This window comes from Trichechus manatus, unplaced genomic scaffold (genome assembly GCF_000243295.1).
Source record: "Trichechus manatus latirostris isolate Lorelei unplaced genomic scaffold, TriManLat1.0 scaffold00005, whole genome shotgun sequence".
NCBI classification, from domain to species: Eukaryota; Metazoa; Chordata; class Mammalia; order Sirenia; family Trichechidae; genus Trichechus; species Trichechus manatus.
Window position 1 is genome coordinate 20359987 of NW_004443941.1, and position 19355 is coordinate 20379341.

Genomic DNA, 19355 nt, shown 5'->3' on the forward strand with positions numbered 1-19355 from the left:
TACCCGAGTCAGAACACTGACAACACACTATGTATTAAGTAACAGAAGCAAAGTTATACAACTTAAATTTCATAGTTTCGATGGGAAAGTATGTAATCTTCCTGAAGAATAAGGATTCAAAGTCTCTAGTGACATGTTATTTATAGACTTTAAATATCCAAGTCCTTTAATAATTAGAACGGGCCCTTTTAGGCATATCATATCTTAAAGCAGTAACTTCAAACTTTATTACAAAAGAGAGAGGGTATTAATCCATTCGTTCAATATTTTCAATCAAAATACTCCAGACTATACCAACGCATGGTTCCACCCAAGCCAAAACAATGCTCATTCAGTCATCTTTTGGGTCCTACCTTCTAGATCCACTATAGGTCTCACCTCCAAGAAGGTTCTTCCTTTCATTTTACTTATCCCTGAGCCTTTCCTTTCCTAAACTCTTCTAAGCTTCACCCGTATCGTTTAATATTTAATACTCAGTAGTGTATGATTAATTTTTCTCCCAACTGTGCTTATGGACATCAACTAAACCCAACTGCAAACCTCTTCATGACAGGAGACCATATATCATACTTTTATGTCTTCCACGGTACAGTTGCAAAGGAAGCAGCATATTCTAGAGAAGTACTTTTTTTCCACAAATAGCACACCCATGTAAATAAAGTGCAGAAATGATGAAATTAAGTAAAACAGTTCTTGCATGTGCACCCATGCACATACTGTGCATGTCTCATGACATTTCCAAAAGTGAATTTCAGCCTCATTCACTCGTCCTTCCATATCTCAGGTAAATCATATCACTCGGTTCTTCTTCCTTCATTCTGTTCATTTTCTTTAATCTCCTGCTTGTGTGTATAAAAATAGTCTGAAAATGTTACTTTTGATCATGATTGTGTAACAGAAGTATAAGCCATAGTCAAGAAGTCACGGAGCAAGTTTGGTAGTCCCCCAGTAATTGGAAAATAAACCATCAAAACTGTGCATTTGTTTCTATTAATTTAAGTTGATGATTATAGTGCATTAGCTCAACAGCTGAATGCGAAAGCCTTATCAGATACTCTTAAGTGAAACCATTAGGTTATTAGTTCTGCTTATTTCATCGTTTAATTATGTCTTCTTAGTGTCTACTGAAGTCAGCAACATGTAAAAAAAATTGGCATAGCATGCTTTTGAAAATAACGTGATGGTGGGGTTGGGGCAGTTGGCAAAAAAAGTATAATGCATGTGTTATTTGCAAAAAAAATAGTATATGAAAGAGTGTAAGAATCAGAAGTTTCAAGTGGCTCTCCTGATTACTTCAAGGAGAAAGTCTGTTTTTAATATCTTCTCTAACACTTGAATAATATTTAAATATAACGAATTTTGAGGATTAACATGAATTTCCTGTAACCTGACTTTCTATTAAGTGATATAAAGTTTTATTTTAAAATAAACTTGTTTAAAAACTAAGTCATTTTATAGTGCCAGAAATTAAAGAAGTGCTTAAAACAAACAAAAAATTGATGGTGGTATGTCTTAGGGACACAGGACCCAAGTGAAAAAGCTCCCAATGGTCAAAGCTGGAACAATTTGAGCAACAAAATAAAGTAATATTGAATTATAACCCAGTGTATAAAATAAACATCCATGAGTCCATAGTGATATAAATAAACGATTAAATAAATTAACCAATGGGGGTGGGGGAGAGAAGGGACAAATCTCCTGTGCAGAAGAATTGTAACAAATGTACCACACTAACGTAAGATGCTAAAAATAGGGGATGCTGGGGGGAGGTGCTGTATGTGGAAACTCCCTGTACTCACTGCTCAATTTTTATATAAATCTAAAATCGCTCTACAAAATGAAGTATATTAGTAAAAAAAATATATATATCATTTTAAATAAAAACATTAAGTAAAATAATATCAATTGTAAGAAACTGGGAAAAATGAAAGTTTATGTCAAAATCTGAATACTCACTCTATCATTACCTTATATTCTTAAATTACTAATCTTTTTACTAATCAGAAGGTATGGTAAGACTTCTTTCCCTCTCTCCCTCCCTCCCAGGGTGACCAGGAAGAATAAACGGAATAAATACACAAGTGGGTTAAAAACAAAAGTGGTGGACAAATGTAATTTGCATCTGCCCACTGAAGAAGAAGGTATGAAATACAAAATCTGAGCTGCCATCCCAAAGCAAGGATCTTTCATACTGATGTATGACTTCAGGGAGTGTCAATACTGTAGCATGTTCATGTCCAACTACTGTTGTTTTCAGGGCTCTCCCTCATCTATCTGTGCTGCTACATTTAAGAGAAAACTGTCTACAAATACAGATAATAAAAATAATTGTCTAAAACACAGAACAATTAGAAAAATTAATTACTCATTAGGAAAGCAAAAGTGAATTAGTGTTTTATTTTATATTATGTCAAAAAGAAGTCATTTATTATTTCTAAACTTCAGCCAACCAGAACTGAGCAAAGAACCAGGAAGTGACCAGAAAAGGAGCCTATAACAGCCAAAACTGAAGTCATAAAGTTCAAGTACTAAAGTAAGTAATAAAACCACTTCATTTATTTTCAGGAAGGGACCTCTGGCTCTCCTATAACTGCTCTTAACTAAGTTTATTAGAACTGGGTACCAACCAGAGTAATCTGGTTTTCCAACTCACAGCAAACGAAAAGGAAGAAATTAAAGTGGTTCAGGTGAAGCTGCTAAGGCATGCCAAAAACTGACAACTCACCAATAAGGAGCCAATTATTTTTAAAAAGACACAAGAACTTAAAAAGCATAGGGTCCGAGGTCATTCAAAGCAAAGGCAAACAACCCTGACACCTCAATCACCCTTGAGGCATTAGCTATATTTAAAAAATTACTTATGTGAAAATTACTTATATTTGATTATTATTATATCATCTGTATACCTGGAGGTTGCATATGTGTATATGTATATATTTATATATATTTAAAGGAGTCCCTGGGTGGCACAAATGGTTAAGCACTAGACTACTAGAGGAAAGGTTGGTGGTTTGAACCCACCCAGAGGCATCTCGGGAGACGGTCCTGGTGATCTGCTTCCAAAAGATCACAGCCTTGAAAATCCCATGAACAGTTCTGCACAAATGGAGTCGCTGTGAGTAGGAATCAACAGCAACTAACAACAACAACATACGTATATATTTTTATATATACAGTTACATATATTTGTATAGTTATGCTTAAAATTTACTTATGTAAAAACTACAAAAGATAATACCAGATAGATGAGGTGTTATACATCCAACTCAAAAATAATGATTTCATTTCAGAATGTTACCAAAAATCATGCCGACCTATTTTTATAGAATACTGAAAAATAACAATAAATATATTGCTAATGTGTACTGAACACTTTACTAGGTGCTACATGCATTGTCTCATTTAATCTTAAATCTGTAACTATTAAACAGAACCATAAGAAATTACCAATATGCAACTGTTTTGATCTAAAAAAAAAAGGTATTTAAATTATCTTCATAATACAGATAGATAAATCAAGCACAAAGAGAGGTTAAGCCCAAAGTTACACAACCAAAAAATTGTAGGGTCAGAATTTTGAACCCAAGTCTGTCTTGACTGCTGCACTATTCAAACTCATCAACTATTATAATTTGTTGTGATCATTTAAATTTTATTATTTACCAAATTAAACACATGCTGATACCTCTCAAGTTAATGCCCTCAAATATTTCTTAAACAGCTCCACTGTGGGAGAACGCTTAGGCTTTGTTAAGTACAAAAGGAACCACCTTAATCAAGTGATCAAAGAAAACGTCACAAACAGAGGTACCAACAACAATCATGTTCCCCTTACATGGTGCACTAAGAAGGACACAGAATCATTTATATTGTATAAAAACCAGTTACCACTGAGTTGATTCCAACTCATGGTAACCCCACATATGTCATAGCAGAACTGTGCTCCATAGAGCTGTCAATTGCTGATTTTTTTTCAAAAGCAAGTCACGAGGCCTTTCTTCCTAGGTGCCTCTGGGTGAACTCGAACCTCCAACCTTTCTGTTAGCAGCTAAGTGCATTAACCATTTATTTGCACCACCCAGATGAGTGCATAACCTAAACCTAATGACAATAAAACATCAGACAAACCCAAATTAAGAAACATTCTACAAAATAAATTGCTGGCAATCTTCAAAAATTTCAATGTCATAAAAGAAGAAGGACAAAAAAAGAAAGAAGAATCAGGACAGGTTCTAAATTAAAGATGGCAAGCAGACTAAAGAGACATAAAACTAAATGAAATGCATGATCCTGGACTGGAAAAAAAAAATGCTATACAGGACAAGTAGTGAGATTTAAATAAGGTCTACAAATTTAAAAATAGCACTGTAGAAATGTCAATTTCTTTATTTTAATCACTCTACTAGGGTTGTGTAAGTGAATGTTCTTATTCTTAGAATATACATTGAAGTACTTAGAGATAAAACCAAAAAGCCAGATCTGTTGCCGTCGAGTCGATTCCGACTCAAAATGACCCTACAGAGCAGAGGAGAACTTTGCAACTTACTCTTACATGTTCAGTAAGAAAAAATGTATGTAGAGAGAGAATGATAAAGCAAATGTGATAAAATGTTAACGATTGTGAATCTGTGTGAAGGGTATTCTGGAGTTTTTTTGCACTATCTTACAGCTTTCCTATACATTTGAAATTATTTCAAAATAAAAAGTTAAAAGAGAAGAAAGAGAAAATACATTTTAGGAAAAAACTTCCATACACATAAACATGGAATTCAAAAAGTTTTTACTTTTCTTTCAAGTTCCACTATATAGCAAATGTTTACTGAAATTTACTATGTGAAGACTGATACAAAAGAAGTGCATGATACAGTCTCTAACTTCAAGATTTCCTTCTACATGAGGTGACAAATGAAAATATAAAATACTTATGACTTTCATGATATTATGAAATGTCACAAGGTAGTAGAACAGTAACTGTCAAATGAGTGACAGAAGCAATAAGTGCTAGGAATTTAGAGGGGTTAAAAACCCCACAGTAGTCAAGAGTGGTCCTCCGGAAAGAGAATTGATTTTGGTCTGGAAGCCTCAGTAGAATCTGACTAGGCAGAAAAGAGGAAGAAGAACATTCCAAAGTGGGAGAATATTTGTGGATAAGTGAGTGAGTGATAAAAACTAACCACACTCTGTTAACACAGAAGAATGAAAATCAAGGCTGAGTAAGAAGGCTGGGGCCAAATTATGAAAGTCCTTGGATCCAAAGAAAATTGGGACTTCATACTACAGGCAATAGCCAACCACCAAACGATTCTGACATAGGATTACTAGAACAAATAATTTCTCCATTTCTGTCTGGAATCTGACTGATTAACTCAACTTGACAGTTTCTAAAAAGAATCTTTCCTTTTGAGCTAACTTGATCTGCTGATTCCTTCATCTGAGTGTTTACAGATTCAGGTCACACTGCACAGATAAATAGTGAGCATTTAATATCAAACACTTATTGAGTGCTTACTGTGGATTACGCAAACCAGGGACTTAGTATTCCCTGGAGCCCTGGTGACGCAGTGGTTAAACGCTCAGCTGCTAACCAAAAGGTTGGCAGTCTGAATCCACCAGCCACTCCACAGGAGAAAGATGTGGCAGTCTGCTTCCGTAAAGATTACAGCCATGGAAACCTTATGGAGCAGTTCTACTCTGTCCTATAGGGTCGCTACGAGTCAGAATGGACTCAACGGCAGCAGGTTTTGGTTTATGTATTCCCTATAAAAGACTATTTAATCCAACACCATCTACATCTATAGTTACTGGTCAAAATGAAATTTAACTTCGTGCATCTTTTTTCCTGATAAACTTCACTATATGTAGGGACAGATTTTTACTTTATTAGTGTTGATGTGTCAACACAAAGTTTTCATTAAACATTTTAATTCAGAATCATATATCAGTGATCACATCTGTAAGTATTTTTTGTTGCACATAAATAAGCCAAACATATACTAAATTTATTCTACAAGGTCAAGTTTATAAATGTCAAAATTGTAATCTAAGAAGCCAACTTTGTAAATTCTGCATGAGTCATCTTTTTTGAGAAACTTTCATTATATTTCCAACACTCTTTTCCCTTAACAGATGAATCAAATTACCTCAGCACCTAATATACAAAAAGAAAAAGGCTATAATCAAACAAAATTCTATTGATGATTATAGAACAAAACAATGTAATACAAATGACTAAGAGTTGAATACTTATGATTTCTAAAAACATGGTGTGGTAATTAGAAAAATTAAGATATTAAAGGGTCCCATAATCTTAGCATTAAATGAATTTCTATTCAAAAGAGCATTTACCTAGACCTTCTATCTTGTAACTGTACGTAACAGTACTAATTTTTTCTAAAGAACTGTTAGAAGAATTCTATATTTCTGTTATCCTTCTTAGGGGAAAGAACAATGATAGCAAGCCATTCAGCAGGGGTTTGCAAACTATTGCTCACAAACCAAATCTGGCTCTACCATCTGTTTCTGTAACGCTATCAAGCCAGAATTGTTTTTAAATTTTCAAACCGTTGGAAAAATTGAAAAAAAAAAAAAGAACCCATGAAAATTACATGAAATTAAGTACCAGAAATAAAGTTTTATTGGAACACAGCCAAAAATATTTACTATCTGGCCATTTACAGAAAATGTTTGCTCTGCCATACAGCACAGTAGACAAGATATTTAACCCTTAGGCTCTGAAATCAGACCAACTTGGGTTTCAAACCTGCCTATGCCACTAATGAGTTGGAACTGACTTGACAACAGTGGGTTTGGTTTTTCGGTTTTTATGCCAGTAATTAAGTTATGTAGGTTATCTAAAACTCAAGTTTTCTAACTTTTTTTTTTTTTTTTTTTAAAGAAAGACAATAATAGCATCTATCTCATAAGACTGTTGCGAGGATTAAAAACAACAAACACGGGAGGAGCCAAGATGGAGGCTTAGTCAGATATACCTTGCCATCCCTCTACAGCGAAGACCCAAAAAACCAACTGAAACTGGTACATATGACAATCCTGGAACCGTGAGTATCAAATGAAAGAATAAAGAATTAGATTGAACACTGACTGGAAGAAGAAACTGATCGAAAACAGTGAACAAAGAGTGATACGAAGTGGAGGGGCCCTGCCAGCTGACTTGGCATAACATGGCCAACTTGACACAAAGCCAACAGGGGATCCCAGGTGAGAAGCACAGAAAGTCAATTTCATGGAATTCCCACAGGAGACAGAGAAACTGTGCTGACATACCCAGAGTGAAGTGGGATGAGCAGGACATGAACCAGACCTAGAGAGGAAGGGTGCAGGAGGGAGGGCAAGAGCTCCAGGGATCCCACTGTCCACAGAGTGGGGAGGGAGCTGGGACCCAGAAATGGGGTGGCTCACCAGTGGCGATCCCTGACCATTGGGATGGGTGGTGCACATGGAGTGACAGATCCACAGAGTATTAGTGGGAAGTCCCCACTCCCCTTGCACTTAATCAGGGCCAGGTCCTGACTGCAGACAATGGGAAGCGCCCAAGCACCCTAACCAGGTAACCTGAGGAGTGCGTTCCCCTCCCCCCACCTTCCTTGTGATTAGAGGCACAAACCTTCCCCATCCATCCCTGTAACCCCCAAACTCTGGGGACACAGTCTGAGTAGAACCAAATCAACAGAATACAGAATCGGCCAAATAAGAGGACAAATCCCTTGACGCTAATTTGTTTCAGGAACAATCAGAAAAAAGAATGAAGAAAGCCAAAGAGTTATGTGAAACACTATCAAGAGGAATAATCAATGCGTGATCAGAATTCCAGCACAAAAAACTCAAACCCACTGCTGTTGAGACAATTGTGACTCACAGCAACCCTACAAGGCACAGTAGAGCTGCCCCATGGGTTTCCAAGGAGCAGCTGGTGGATTTGAACTGCCAACCTTCTGGTTAGCAGCTGTAGCTCTCAACCACTGCACTACCAGGTCTCAGAGACCAAAAAACACACAGAGAGAATTTTTGAAGATTTGCCAGCAGAAAACTTCCCTAATATCATGAAAGACGAGAAGACATCCATCCAAGAAGCCCAACGAACCCCATACAAGACAGATTCCAAAAGAAAGTCACCAATACAGGCATACCGTGTTTTACTGAACTTTGCAGATACTGCGTTTTTAACAAATCGAAGGTTTGCGGCAATCCTGCACTGAGCAAGACTATGGGTGCCATTTTTCCAACAACATGTGCTCACTTCATGTCTCCGTGTCACATTTTGGTAATTCCTGCAATATTTCAGACTTTTTCATGATTATTATATCTGTTATGGTGATCTGTGATCAGTGATCTTTGATGTTACTATTGTAATTGTTCTCGGGTGCCACAAACCACGCCCATATAAGACGGCAAACTTAATAAATGTTGTGTCTGTTCTGACTACTTCATTGACTGGTCGTTCCCCTGTCTCTCTCCCTTTCCTTGGGCCTCCCTATTCCCTGAGACATGACAATATAGAAATTAGGCCAATTAATAACCCTACAATGGCCTTTAAGTGTTCAAGTGAAAGGAAAAGTCACATGTCTCTCACTTTAAATCAAAAGCTAGAAATGATTAAGCTTAGTGAAGAAGGCATGTCGAAAGCCAAGAGAGGCCAAAAGCTAGGCCCCTTGTGCCAAGTTGTGAATGCAAAAGAAAACTTTCTGAAGGAATTTAAAAGTGCTGCTTTAGTGAACACATGAATAATAAGAAAGCAAAACACCCTTATTGCTGATATGGAGAAAGTTTTAGTGGTCCGGATAGAAGATCCCTTAAGCCAAAGCTTAATCCAGAGCAAGGCCCTAACTCTCTTCAATTCTATGAAGGCTGAGAGAGGTGAGGAAGCTGTAGAAGAAAACTTTGAAGCTAGAAGAGGTCAGCTCATGAGGTTTAAGGAAAGAAGCCATCTCCATAATATAAAACTACAAAGTGAAGCAGCAAGTGCTGATGCAGAAGCTGCAGCAAATTATCCAGAATATCTACCTAAGATGATGATGAAGGCGGCTACAATAAACAACAGATTTTCAATGTCGACAATACAGCCTTATATTGGAAAAAGATGCCCTCTAGGGCTTTCATAGCTAGAGAGGAGACGTCAACGCCTGGCTTCAAAACTTCAAAGGACAGGCTGAATCTCTTGTTAGGGGCTAATACAGCTGGTGGCTTTAAGTTGAAGCCAATGTTCATTTACCATTTCAAAAATCCTAGGGCACTTAAGAATTATGCTAAATCTACTATGCCTGTGCTCTGTAAATGGAACAACAAAGTCTGGATGACAGCACATCTGTTTATAACACGGTTGACTGGATATTTTAAGCCTACTGTTGAGACCTAATGCTCAGACAAAAAGACTCCTTTCAAAATATTACTGCTCACTGGCAATGCACCTCGTCACCCAAGAGTTCTGATGGAGATCTACCAGGAGATTAATGTGTTTTCATGCCTGCTGACACAACATCCATTCTGCAGCCCATGGATCAAGGAGTAATTTCGACTTTCAAGTCTTATGATTTAACAAATACATTTTGTAAGGCTATAGCTGCCATAGATCGTGATTCCTCTGACAGATCTGAACAAATTAAATTGAAAACTTTCTGGAAAGGACTGACCATTCTAGATGCCATTAAGAACATTCGTGATAACATGGGAGGAGGTCAAAATATCAACATTAAAAGGAGTTTGTAAGAAGTTGATTCCACCCCTCATGGATGATTTTGAGGGGTTCAAGACTTCAGTGGAGGAAGTAACCGTGGATGTGGTGGAAACAGCAAGAGAACTAGAATCAGAAGTGGAACCTGAAGATGTGACTGAATTGCTGCAATCTCATGATAAAACTTTAACGGATGAGGAACTGCTTCTTATGGATGAGCAAAGAAAGTGGTTTCTTGAGAGGGAATCTACTCTAGGTGAAGACACTGTCAACATTACTGAAATGACAACAAAGGATTTAGAATATTACATAAACCTAGTTGATAAGGCAGCTGCAGGGTTGGAGAGGATTGACTCCAATTTTGAAAGAAGCTCTACTGTGGGTAAAATGCCATCAAACAGCATCGAATGCTACAGAGAAATCTTTTGTGAAAGGAAGAGTTAATCGATGTGGCAACCTTCATTGTTGTCCTGTTTTAAGAAATTGCCACAGCCACCTCAACCTTTAGCAATCACGACCCTGATCAGTCAGCAGCCATCAACACTGAGGCAAGACCCTCCACCAGCAAAATGATTATCACTCACGGAAGGCGCAGATGATGGTTAACGTTTTTTAGCAATAAAGTGCTTTTTTTTTTAAATTGTACTTTAGATGAAGATTTACAGAACAAACTAGCTTGTCATTAAACAGTACACATGTTGTTTTGTGACACTGGTTACCAACCCCACGACATGTCAATACTCTCCCTTCTCAACCTTGGGTTCCCTATTACCAGCCTTCCTGCCCCCTCCTGCCTTCTATAGTCCTTGCCCCTGGGCTGGTGTGCCCCTTTAGTCTCATTTGTTTTATGGGCCTGTCTAATGTTTTGGCTGAAGGGTGAACCTCAGGAGTGACTTCATTGCTGAGCTAAAAGTGTGTCGGGGGGCCATACTCCCAGCGTTTCTCCAGTCCCTGCCAGTCCAGTAAGTCTGGTCTTTTTTGTGGGTTAGAATTTTGCTCTACATTTTTCTCCAGTTCTGTCCGGGAACCTCTGTTGTGATCCCTGTCAGAGGAGTCAGTGGTGGTAGCCGGGCACCATCTAGTTGTGCTGGCCTCAATCTGGTAGAGGCTGTGGTAGTTGTGGTCCTTTAGTCCTCTGGACTAATCTTTCCCTTGTGTCTTTCGTTTTCTTCATTCTCCCTTGCTCCCAATGGGGTGAGACCAGTGGAATATCTTAGGTGACTGCTCACAAGCTTTTAAGATCCCAGATGTTGCTCACCAAAGTAGAATATAGCACATTTTCTTTATAAACTATGTTATGCCAATTGAGCTAGATGTTACCCAAGACCATGGTTCCCACAGCCCTCAGCCCAATAATTCAGTCCCTCAGGGAGCTTGGATGTGTCTATGCAGCTTTCATGACCTTGCCTTGTACAAGCTGTGCTGGCTTCCCCAGGGTAATAAAGTATTTTTTAACTAAGGTTTGCACATTGTTTTTCTTAGACATAATGCTACTGCAGACTTAACAGACTACAGTATAGTGTAAGCAACTTTTATATGGACTGGGAAACCAAAAAATTCATGTGACTAACTTTACTGCGATACTACTGCAGTGGTATGGAACTGAACCCACAGTATCTCTGAGGCATGCCTGTACATATCTTAATCAAACTATCTAAAACCAAAGACAGAAAAAGAATCCTGAGAGCAGCTTTGGAAAAATGAACTGTTACCTACAAAGGGGAACCAATAAGACAAAGCTCTGATTTCTCAGCAGAAACCAAGTTGGCAAGAAAGCAATGGGACGACATATATAAAATTCTGAAAGGAAAAAAAACCGGTCAACCAAGAATTACATATTCAGCAAAACTGTCTCTCAAATAAGATGGTGAAATTAGGACATCTCCAGATAAACAGAAATTAAAGAAATTTGTAAAAACCAGATGTCTTAGTTATCTAGTGCTGCTGTAACAGAAATACCATAGTTTAGGGGGCTAGAAGTCCCAATTTAGGGCACCAGCTCCAGGGGAAGGTTTTCTCTTTCTGTCAGCTCTGGGGAAGATCCTCGTCATCAATCTTCCCGATCTAGGAGCTTCTTAGCGCAGGGACCCCAGGTCCAAAGGATGTGCTCTGCTTCAGGCTCTTCTACCTTGTTGGTAATGAGGTCCCTCTCCTCTCTGCTCAATTCCCTCTTTTATCTCTCAAAAGAGATTGACTGGAGATATAACCTAATACTGTAGACTGAGTCCTGCCTCATTAAAATAACTGCCTCTAAACCTGCCTCATTAACATCATAGAAGTTTGGATTTACAACACATAGGATAATCACATCACATCACAAAATGGTGGACAACCACACAATACTGGGAATCATAGCTTAGATAAGTTGATACACATTTTGGGGGGATACAATTCAATCCATAATACCAGACCAATCTTACAAGAAATATTAAGGGAGTCCACTGGACAGAGAACCAAGACACATGACAGCATCACCCAGATACCAAACCAGATAAAGAAATCTTAAAACCAAAATAAAGCTACAAGACTAGAAACAGGGAACCAGTGGCATCAATCTGTAAACAACAAAAACTTAAAAAAAGGGGGGCAATACATGGCGTAGTTATAGAACTTCCATATGGAGAGGAAGTCAAGGCACTATTAAGATATAATAGACTGTTTTAAACTTCGAAAGATAAATTTCCAGGTGACCACAGAAAAATTAATAAACCTACTCACCAAAATAAAGACCATAAAGACTCAGTAAATACAAAGTCAACAAAAACAAAGGAAATGAAAGAATATCCATAAACAAAAAGAACTCAATTCAGAAAAGTGGAACAAAGAAACTGTCAACACTATAAAAAAGAAAACACAACAAAATGACAGCAGTAAATTCATAATTATCCATAATCGCTTTGAATGTGAATGGGTTAAATACACTAGTCAAGAGACAGAGACTAACAGAATGGATAAAAAACATGATCCATCAATGTCTTTCCTACAAGAGACACATCTTTGACACAAAGAGAAAAATAAGCTAAAAATCAAAAGATGGAAAAAAAATGTATCAAGCAAACAGTAACCAAAAAACAGCAAGAGTAGCAATACTCATCTCTGATAAAACAAACTTTGAGGCAAAATCCAGTAAAAGAGACAAGGAAGGACACTATTTAATGATTAAAAGGTCAATCAACTAAGAGGATATAACCATAATAAATATTTACGCACCCAACAACAGAGCTCCAAAATACATAAAACAAACTCTAGCAATATTGAAAAAAGAAATAGATAGTTCCATAATGATAGCAGGAGACTTCAACACACTATTTTCAAGGAAGGTCACAACAACTAAAAAGAAAATAAAGATACAGAAGATCTAAATAACACAATCAACCAACCTGACCTCACAGACATATACAGAACACTACATCCAACAGCAGCACAGTACACATTCTTCTTCAACACACATGGATCATTCTCCAGAATAGACCATATTTCACACCACAAAGCAAGCCTCAGTAAATTCAAAAATATCTAAATAACACAAAGCATCTTCTCTGATCATAACAATATAAAATTAGAAATCAGTTGACAAGAAAAAAATCAAATACATGGAAACTGAGTAATACCTTGCTTAAAAATCACTCGGTAATAGAAGAAATTGAAAATGAAATAGAAAAATTCCTAGAATCAAGTAAGAATGAAGACACACAACATACTAAAACCTTTGAGACACAGCAAAAGCAGTGCTCAGAGGTTGATTTATACCAAAAACACACACACATCAAAAAACAAGAAAAGGGGAACCTTAACCCTACAACTCAAACAATTAAAAAAAAAAAAAAAAGCAGCAAAAGAAGCCCACAGCCACCAGAAGAAAGGAAATAACATTAGAGCAGAAATAAATGAAACAGAAAACAAAAAACACATGTAAAGTGCTTAGTACTATACCCAATATATACGAATAAAAACAAATCAAACCAAATCCAAAAAAAAAAAAAAAAAAAAAGTTGCCATCACAAGTCAACTCCAACTCATTGTGACCCCATGAGTGTCAGAGTAGAACTGTGCTCCACAGGGTTTTCAATGGCCGTGACCTTTTGGAAGTAGATCACTAGGCCTTTCTTCCAAGGCACCTAGGCTGCTAACCTTTGTGTTAGTAGCCGAGCACTTAACCATTTGTGTCACCCAGGGACTCCTACTTAATACACAGTAAGCACTAAAAAATATTAGCTAATGTCGTTATTATATTTTTTTATTATTACCATCATCATACAGTTCCAGGCGAATCTTTCCCCATCAAACTCCTGGGGTCCAGGCCTTCTCACTATACATATGGCACAAAAGAATAGTACCGTTTTATCTCTGTTCTTTTTTCCCTCTGTACTTCCAGGCAACTGCAACTTACACCAAAGCATATAGAAAAGGCCTTTATAAAATACAGGATAGCTATAAAGTCCAGAAACATACATAAAACATACATTTTAAAGTATTAATCTGTGATTTCAGAATTTATAGGCACCCATAAGTAATGATACCATTCACTGAACTACAAGTAAAATCTACATAAAGTACACATGAACTTTGTTATATTAATAACTTTAGTTACAGCTATGTCCAGGCATTAATAATTAACAATAACCAAACTTATTTGAGTTCACAAAAACTACATCACACTGTATATAATATAGATTCAATGTATTTTTATTTCAGATCCTATGATGAACAAAAAAGGGCTACCATAGGTGGAAAGATAAATTGTCTATTGGACAATGAGAAAAAAACAAACTACCTTTAGATGATATTTACAGAAAGTGTTTTATCACTTTTAACTTTTTAAAATTTTAAAGGTTGAACAGTCTTAAGCTCAATTCCATAAACCAAGTTAAAAACTGACATACACCTAGACTGAGTCTGGCTGTGTGACATGGGAAAAGTTACCTAAGCCAAACCTTAGTTTCCTCCAGGGCTTTGAATTGGTTCAAACCAGTTCAGTCATGGCCAACGAAGCAAAATTGGAACAGACCCAAATTTTTTAAATTTAGGTGAACTGAACAATAACAAGAAAGGGAAAAATTATGGGTCAAAGTCCCGGAATAGGAGACTCGGAAGAGGCATAGCAAGCCCTTTCAGGAGCCAGATGCATGAGACTGGATTATTGGCAGGACTGTGGACAGCAAGACATTCAAAGCAGTGCAGTTGGCTGCTGTCTTTGAGCAGGGCACCACTGTTTCCGACTCTGCAGGTCAAGAGATTTGGTTGCTATACCACATGCACGCTGTCCTTGTTTGCTAAGAGGGATATTAAGTTTTTAGTAGGGCTTCGGCCCATAATTTTTCCCCTTCTGGTTATTGTTCTGGTTCATCCACATTTTAAAAATTCAGGTTTGTTCTGGTTTCGCCTTGTTAGCCATGACTGAACTGGGAAGCAGCGGTTCGAAGCCCTGGTTTCCTCATCTACAAAATAGGGATAGTACTACTAACTCTCTCATACGCCTATTGTGGGGATTAAATTAGTTAATACACGTAAAGAGCTTAGAAGAGAACCTGATACAGAGTAGTGCTCAAGAAATGTCAGTGATTATAATTATAGTCATTCTGGGATCAGTTTGAAAATTACCAAATGCATACATTGACAACAGTTCACAAAGTCTTCAGAATTCAGCTCTATTGATAGAAGTTAGAATACAAATATTCTTCCCTTAAAAGGAATTTATTTATATGGATTTGAAAAACAAATTAAGTCATAAATCTAATTTAAAGGCCGTCATCTTACAAACTTAGAAAATTTGGGAAGTTCGATACCACTGCCATGTTGCTGTTGCAGTCAACAATTAGAGGATACAGTTCACTACTTTATCAGGGTCATCCCTATGAGAATACAGCAGGCAATCAATCCATAGAGAATAGGTAGGTGGCAAAGACAGAGACTAAACCATACTATGGGTGTACTCTCATTTCCGGCCTGTTTTCCCTACCTTCCCTTGCAAAGCACCAGAAATTTCAGTCCTTTGCTTTATGTGCTATTTTCTCCTACCAAAGATTCAATAAAAGGTATGCCAATATTATCACACAAGTTATCTGCAAAAACTCTAAAATGTCAAAAAACTAAAACATTTCTTTAGATATGAGTTTACAATTGTTATGTTTATAGCCAAACTGTTGAACTTGAGGATTATCATCTCTACAAATAAAGTTTATGAGTCTGAATTAGTGCCAGAATTTCTGAAACTGTCGTCTTCTACTAAAGAGAGTGAGTTAGAGCAAAAAAGATAGTTTTTTTTTTGTTTTTTTTTACTCATTCAAAAGTTCATACACAAATTGTTTTGTGACACTGGCTGCAATCCTTGCAATGTGTCAGCACTCTCCCCCCTTCCACTCCGGGTTCCCCCAGTGTCCTGTCCTGCCTTCTCCTCTTTGCTTTTCGAAAGGTGTTGCCCATTTGGTCATGTATACTTGACTGAACTAAGAAGCACGTCCTCACATGCGTAATTGTTTGTTTTATAGGCCTGTCTAATCTTTGGCTGAAAGGTGGGCTTCACGTGTGGCTTCAGTTCTGAGTTAGCAGGGTGTCCGGGGGCCAGAGTCTCAGGGGTTCCCCACGCCTCCGTCAGACCAGTAAGTCTGGTCTTTTTTTGTGAATCTGAGTTTTGTTCTACATTTTTCTCCTGCTCTGTCAGGAACCTTTTATTGTGATCCCTGTCACAGCAGTCAGTGGTAGCTGGGCACCATCTTGTTCTTCTGGGCTCAGGGTGGTGGAGGCTGTGGTTCATGTGGTTCTTTAATCCTTTGGGCTAATATTTTCCTTGTGTCTTTGGTTTTCCTCATTCTTCTTTTCTCCAGATGGGATGGGACCAATAGAGTTATCTTAGATGACCACCTGCAAGCTTTCAAGACCTTAGATGCTACTCACCAAAGTACGACGTGTAACATTTTCTTTATGAACTACGCTAAGCCAATTGACCTAGATGTTCCCCAAGACCATGGTCCCCAGCCCTCAGCCCTGGTAACTCAGTCCCTCAAAGTGTCTGGATGTGTCTAGGAAGCTTCTATGACTGCCTTGGTTAAATTGTGCTGACTTCCTCTATATTGTGTGTTGTTTTTCCCTTCACCAACGTTAACTTGTCTACTTGTCCACTTGTCTACTATCTAGTTAGTGATTTTCCCTCCCCTCCCTCACAATCATCAAAGATTGTTTTGTTTTCCTGTGCATAAACCTTTTCTTGAGTTTTTATAATAGTGGTCTCATACAGCATAATGCCCTCCAGATTCATTCATGTTGTGAGATGTTTCGTGGATTCACCACTGTTCTTTATCACTCAGTATTCCACTGTGCATTACCATAATGTGTTTATCCATTTATCTGTTAATGGGCACTTAGGTTGTTTCCATCTTATTGCTACTGTGAATAATGCTGCAATGAACATGGGTGTGCATATGTCTATTCATGTGATGGCTCTTATTTCTCTAGGATATACTCCTATGAGCGGATTGCTGGATCGTATGGAATTTCTATTTCTAGCTTAAAAAGATAGCTTTTGATCCTGGTTACTGGCAAATAAGAATTCAATAGGTATTTGTTGAATTAGTCAATCTGCCTGACAATCACAAATTAACATTCATCCATATAAGCATTGACACCAATTCATAAGACTGCTGTCTGTCGATAGCTTAGAGGCCATGTGAATAGCACAGGCCAGAAGTAATTATTCTTGAAATTCTTACTTCCTTACTCATGTCTAAACAATACCAATATTTCTATTCTAAATCTGAGTAGCCTTATTTACCCAGCCATTGTTAATCTCATTAAGGAATAATACATTAAAATTGTTTTTTGAGACTACCACAAATGATGTTCTATGTAATATTTATCCTTACATCATAGCAAATGGTCTCCTTCTATGCTTCCACAATAATACATACATTGCTTTTGTCTCTTTAACACCTTCACCAACAGACTAGTCAATGACAGACTTTACACTCCTGTAAAGCTCAGTTCCTTTCCTTTCCTATCCATCCTCTCTCCAAACAGGTTGCCCTCCATCCTAACTTTTATCACTATGCCCCTTGCAATGCTTTTTCTTTAGTAAGCTTCTCTAGAGCTTTTACAGGGCCCTCATTCTACCTCTTTGCACTGACTGAAACCAGCTTTCCCCTCGAACACCATTTCCTTTCCAGCTGAGTCAAAATGGAAGCAATTCTTTCTCTCATACCTCTCAGACTGGGAGATAACAGCATTCTCCTATCTTCTCCCTATTGTGGCACATACATGATTACTCTGAAAGTCTCCTATAAAACCCTTCCTCCGTTACTTGTTATTAAGCTCTAACTAACCATCACCATTATCAACCGACCTCCTAGTCACTGCATATCTTACTACCAAACTTGTATTTCCAGCCTCCATCAACCTGGGTGACTTCAAGGTCCAAGTGAATATCCTAATGCTCTCCTCCTTAGGGAGTGTGGAGGTTCCCAACTACAATGTTCTTTACCACTACTCACCTGAACAATTCACCTCTATGACCCCTGTAGACCTTATAACCCAGAAGAGTGACTCATCTGAAATCTTAAAATTCATTACCTTGGCCTACAACCACAAGCTCTTATCCTTCAGCTCTTTTACTCCTTTTTTCCATCACACTTTACTTTTTAACCTCATAGAAACTTCTGGTGTTACACTCCTCCATTTTCTTCTCACTTACCAGCCTTAGCTTAGCTTCTTTCCCCAACTAGCCTACACCCTCAAGATATATCATTTCAATCACTCTCACTGTAAACCCTCAACTCTTAGTCCTTGATTCTTCCCGCACCATTCTCTTCCTTTCTCAAGTCCTGTCCCCTCAATACCAGATCAATTCAACCGCCCAGCTTTTCTGCTCCTACTCAGTGGCTGCAGAGTACTGCAAAGAAAGAGAGAGGTGGGAAGAGGACAAACAGGGAAAAAGGAGAGAGCGGAGAAAAGAAAGGGAAGGAAGGGTAAGGGAACACACAACAGAGGCCACCACAAAATCCATAGTCGTCAAACTTATTTGCGTCTGTCTACATTTTCCAAGTGAACTTCAACTCCCCCTAACCTCAGTAACTATTTCCGATCTTCACAATTCTCTTCTAGCTTCCAACTCCACCACCTCCACCTCACACTCACTCTCAGAATGGGTCCTCACCTCCTCTTTCAAAGAGAAAATCGGAGCCCTCAGGTAGAAATACCCCTTCCCCAAATAAGCACACTTACCTCCTCCTTTTCTCCCACTCAGAGAAAGAGGTATCCCTTCAGTTGAATACTAATCCTTCCTCCAGTGCTCTGTAATGCATTCTCCACTAATATCTGCAGGGGCCTTACTCCATCAATCATGCCCTCTCTCTCCCACATCTGACAAATCCATTGGTCATTTGCCCTCAGCATATACCAACTCAAAAAAATTCATGTTTGATTCTAAGTCAGACTCCCTTTACCTCCCACAGCATGCTTCCAGTAGGAGTAAGCTGCAGTTGTTGTTTTGACATGTTTGTTTCATTCACCACCTACGCTGTAGTAGTCTGGTCTCTATAGCTCCAATGAAGTCACTAATAACCTAATTTAATCCTCACAACAACCCTATGAACTAGATACTTTTATTGTCTCCATTTTACAAATGAAGCACAGAAAGATTAAATAATCTGCCCAAGGACATAAAACTAATAACTGG

General features: G+C 38.0%; 1 protein-coding gene and 1 long non-coding RNA gene across 4 annotated transcripts in view; one reads left to right on the forward strand and one right to left on the reverse strand.

Moving 5' to 3' along the window:
- Positions 1 to 19355, reverse strand: part of EML4 (EMAP like 4) — a 207166-nt gene that overhangs the window by 159912 nt on the left and 27899 nt on the right. The window lies entirely within an intron of this gene.
- LOC111821379 (uncharacterized) lies at positions 7 to 7793 on the forward strand. Its single transcript, XR_002824812.1, has 3 exons — positions 7 to 2533; positions 6896 to 7218; positions 7745 to 7793. It is a non-coding gene; the product is annotated as an uncharacterized LOC111821379 (long non-coding RNA).